Source organism: Elephantulus edwardii, unplaced genomic scaffold (assembly GCF_000299155.1).
Source record: "Elephantulus edwardii isolate Elephantulus edwardi_28Jun2011 unplaced genomic scaffold, EleEdw1.0 scaffold00005, whole genome shotgun sequence".
Taxonomy (NCBI): Eukaryota; Metazoa; Chordata; class Mammalia; order Macroscelidea; family Macroscelididae; genus Elephantulus; species Elephantulus edwardii.
The window spans coordinates 29766769-29772045 of NW_006399755.1; positions in this window are offsets into that span (position 1 = coordinate 29766769).

A 5277-nucleotide genomic window follows, 5' to 3' on the forward strand; every position below is an offset into this window, starting at 1 on the left:
AGTGCCCATCAACAAACGAATGGATAGTGAAGTTGTGGTATATTCACACAATGGAATACTATGCTGCATTGAAAAACAAGGAACTCATGCAATATTATTCCAAATGGGTGACCCTGGAGGACATTATGCTGAGTGAAATATCTCAGTCACAAAAGGACAAATACGGTGCCACTGTTGTAGAATGAGGCTGACATTGGGGTGGGGGTAAGACTGAGAAGAACTGGATAAATTATGTTTACTGCATTGAAGCCAATGAGGGAGAGAATAGTTTAAAATTAATATATTTTAGGGCATTATGATTATCATAAGAGTCCGGAATGAGGGTTGCAGAGTGGAGTATATTTGGGATGGGGGTGGGAATGTGCGGGGTCGGGGGTGGGTGGGTATTGTGTACCAATGAAGGAGTTTTTCTTTTGCTTTTCAAGGAGAGGAGTGAACTGGGTTCTGGGGGGTGGGTGGGGAGAAAAGTGCAACAATGATGAATGGAATTCCAATATTTCTGTAGATGTTCATTGAAATTAATAATAATAATAATTCGGGGGGAAAAGATAATTCAGAGTACGGATAAAATAGTAGGAGAAGCAAAGAGGATGTGAATTGGTAGAGGAGAGAGAATGGGGGATCTTTTCTTAACAGGGAGCTCTGGTGGTGAAGTTCACAGCGATTTGGGCTGCTAACCCGAAGAGCACCTCTCTGGTTGTTCAAATGCAGCAGCTCTGATTAGCAGTCTTCTCCTGTGTAATATACAGCCTCCAAAAGCCGACTGGAGGCTTGGCTATGGGTTGGTTCCCACTCAATGAATTCAAAACTTAAAACTTTTGTGAACTCTAAGATATATAGTGCCCATCTATATTTTCCATCTCTGGCTTATAGTGGGGAGATAGCCACATTATTATAGTCATTGTGTCAGTCCATCTTGAGGGGCTTTTTTCCTCTTTTTCTGACCCTTTACCTTTCATAGCATGTTGTTTTAAAGGACTTGCCCTTCCTTTTAACATGCCCAAAGCACATGAGATGAAGTTTCACCATCCTTGCCTTTAAGGAGAACCCTGCTTTGTGCTTCCTCCAACACAGATTTGTTTGTTCTTTTGACACTCTTGTGGGCTATTTGGTGGGGGCCTGTTTAAAAACATTCATCTGAAGAAGCAAGCCTCACCCAACCAACCTCAGCAACAGAATACATGTCCCCCTATTCTATAGAATTCCCTATTACCTCAGGGTTGTTGGGTTCCTCCCCCACCACCCCCCACTTAAAAATGCCTTCTGTTACTGAAAACATGTTTTCAGCAAATAATTTGATATTTAAAGGGTTAAGGACAAAGGAAAACACAATAAGAGATAAAGTACACATTTCTTCAGATTTTAAAAATAGAAATTCTTACATTTTGTTTATTTACAAAGCCTAGAAGATTCAGTGGTTTATTCTCCAGCTTTGACGTAAGACCTCTCAGTGTATCCCTGGGATCCAATTTCATTTTGATGCCATGACACTGTCTTTTCACTCTTACTTCCTCATGAAGTCCCTATGAAGTGCTTCAGGTCATAAAGGATTGAATAAAAGAATCTAGTGTTCCAATAAGCCAGCCGACTATGTAAAGTGCCACTCTTCAACAGGGTTCAGAGGATATAAATCTTTACAGTAGATTCTTTCTCCCACAGCACTGCTTGGTAGCTTTGAACCACTGGCCTTTTCCTTAGCAGCTTCGTAGGTTATGTATGCCTTGTGCTGAAGCGCGGGTGGTAGTGCAGCATAGCGTTATGTGTTTCATTTCTGTAACTGAAAAGCCAATGGTGTGATTGCTCCAGGACAAAGACGGATCACCTCCTTGGAGAACTGCTGAGTTTAACTAACTCTGCTCAGTGGCAACAGAGGGCTTGGTTTAGTAATTATTTTTAATGAAACATTTTAAAACTTTAAACTGTTGCTTTTGTTATCATGAGAAATAGTTCATTTAAAAAGTCACCACAAATGAACAAATGCTTTCAGGGGTCAAATTCTAGGAATGCAAAATTACTTGGGGCCAGAAGGTTGGAGTACCACTGGTTTAAGAATTTAATGCTTTAAAGAAATACCTCCAGTTTGCCGTTTTTAAAAAATACTTTAGCCGAAGTTTGCAGAAAACTTGGGTATCCATTAATTTATTTTTGCACATTCACCCCCCCCCCAACTTGCATTGTTGCAGTTTCCTCCCACACCCACCCCCCAGAAGGGATAAATAAGGAACACTGCATTGAAGCACATGAAAGAACTATTTAAAAGAAATATATGATTAAGTATTAGTTGCATTAACAGTCCAGAATAAGAGGTCCAATTTGCAGTTTAATGTGTACTGTCAAGTTGGAACAGATCCATAGCTCACCCTGGGGCAGGTTTTCAGAAGCCCTTATTTGCATGGGAGGAGACTGTTTATCCTTTTCCCATAGAGCACCTGGTGGGCTCAAACCTCATACCTTTGGATTGCAGTGCAGTTTCTTGCCTTTAGGCCACCAGTTATTTAATGTTGTTATGATTTATAATGACTTATAATGTACAACAGAACAAAAACACTGCTCATTCAAGCTGTCTCCCTCAAAATTATGTTTGAGCCTATTGTTGTAGTGTTATCACTTCATCTCTTTGAAGATCTTTTTGTTATCTGCTGAAGCAAGCTTATCCCCTTCTCCTGGTCCCTATCAGAAACATGTTCCAAGTACATGAAAACCATGTTTTAGTATTTTTATGGGCATTCTGTTGTATCTTTAAAAACCTATTGGAGTTCATTTATCTAGCAGTACATGTTATATTCAATATTCTTTGCCAATAAAAAATTCAAAGGCAATGAATTCAGTCTTTATTGTCTGGGTTTTGCACAATTGAAAATACCAGTCAGTTCTCAAAAACAGTGTATTCGAATTTTGTAAATAAACTAGTATTAAAAAAAAGTTATCAGTCAGGTATACTTTAGTCTTCAAGGTGACATTTCCTGAAATCTTTTCTCTTACCACAGTGTATGTGCACTTAATAAACAAGAGAATAATGGGCTTTGCAAAGTGGTTAATGTACTTTAAATGCTTATTTTTAAAAAGTATCTTTAAAGCAATATTTAGAATGAAAATCTACATGTTGGAAGTTGATAGGAATTAGGTGACAAAACATTGAGAAACTTGTATGGGCGTAAACCATGTAAAATGTTTTAAATAATTATGTAAAAATTATTTACTGATAATCATTATCCTCTTTTTTCCCCCAGAGATTCCTTCAGTCGAATGAGCCTTCGCAAAATGGATCTCTAAAATAAAAGCATTTGTTTTCATTTGAAAAGAGCCATGTATTCAACTCTGAGTGGAAAAAGTTAAGATCTGTTGAAAATAAGACTTGGGACTTAATTCTGGAAATTATAGCATTAACTTATTAATTGAAGAAGTCAGTGGCCAAAAGGATAGAAAATACAGACTGTTAAAAGATTGAGAATTATGGCTACGGTTTCTGATGCTCTGGTAATATGCTGTTATCCTTTTTTTAAAGACATTTTAATGACTCAAAGGTACATTATACATTTACCATTATTTATAGTATAGCTAATGTTAAATTTATTTACTTTAAGTTCATATTTTTTAATTTATATTACCATTTATAGATTGATTTTGAAACCATTTTAAATGTAGCAATGCTTATTTTAAAGGTACTATTAAATATGTGAATGTTTACACTAATTTTATGAGTGAGACTTAAATTTTTGACTAACAAGAAGCAGAGAAATTGATTCAACAATGTCACTTTTGGGACCCCAAAATGAAGAGATAAAATACTAGTAACTGATTAACACAATTACACTTAAAGACTTGAGAAAAGATAATTAAACTATAGGAATAAACCTGATAAAACTTTATAAAATATTAAATACTGGCATAGCTAGCTAGTATCAGTGAGAGCAGCCAGATTCTTACGACCCTCCTCCCATAAGCTACTGTCATTAGCATGTACTTCATGACTTTCTGCAACATTCCTGTGTTTTGAATTAAACCTATCCTCATCAGACAAGATGACTTCAGCACTGGGCTCAAGTGTTGGGAGATGAGGATGGCACAGGACAGGGCAAGGTTCAGGTTGGCTATTCTTAGGGTTTCTAAGTGTTGTACTCAACTTGATAGCATCTAACAGAATCATCCATTTGTTACTCATGATCTTAATCTTTTACCTTAGAAACCTACTTTAAAGATCGTTTACATTTCATAAATAAGAGTTGGAGCTTGTGCTAGTCCATCAGCTCAATGAGATATTGTCAACTTCGGGAGAAACACAAAAAAGTAAATTTGCTTCTTTTTAAAGTCAAAATTAAGAACTCAATTCATTGCAAATTGGAACTGTAATATGAAAAATGCAGAAATGTTTTGAGATATTTCAGTTCCTTAGCAAGTTTCCCCTTAAGATTATTTCTGGTAGCTTTTTAACCAGTTTCTTCATACAGTAATTTATTGAATGCCATGATTTATAACCTATTCTTCCCTTTCAACTGACTAGTTACATAATTTAAAAACTGATCCAATTTAATAGTGTCTTCATTGTATAAAGATGATGACTTTAAGTATCTATAACCTCCTGAACAAATAGATGGCCAGTATCCCCACCTCCAGTTTACCTGTACAAAGGGTAATATTATCTAGACTCATTATCTACAGCAGTTCAGAGACTGAAATCACAAGCTTTTTCAGATGGCTGTACAGCACCGGACCAAAAAGGAGTATCAGAAGAGTCAGAGGGCTTAACTTCAGAAATCTGTTTGGGGAAAGATGATCCAAATGACAAGACAAGGTAATGGAACCATTTTTAAAGGTAACACGTACAACCTGCTCTCCATGGGATGCTTGGGTAAGGTACACGCAAAGGAGCCCAGTCATTTCTCATTTGCACTTTTAAGAATTTATTTGTATAAACTGCAATAACAATAGTAATAACTTTATGACTTGTCTGTACAATTGTTTGTCACACAATACCAGTTATTTTTTAGTCAGAATATCTGTTATGTGTAACTGAATTGGGCTCATAGTGATTCTGTAAACAATGGATGTGAATCCTGGACAATTCTGTGCCACCCTCACCATTCAGATATACTTGAGCCCATTGTTGTACTCACTGTGTCAAATCTATTTTGCTGAGGATCCTAGTGAACTATATTTAAAATTAAAATCTAACCAAGTTTCTAAATGTGCCTAAAGCACATAAAGTTAGAAACCTTCTTTAAAAGAAAAAGTGAAATTGAGTTTTTCTAGTAAACTTAAAATAGTGACAACTTGGAT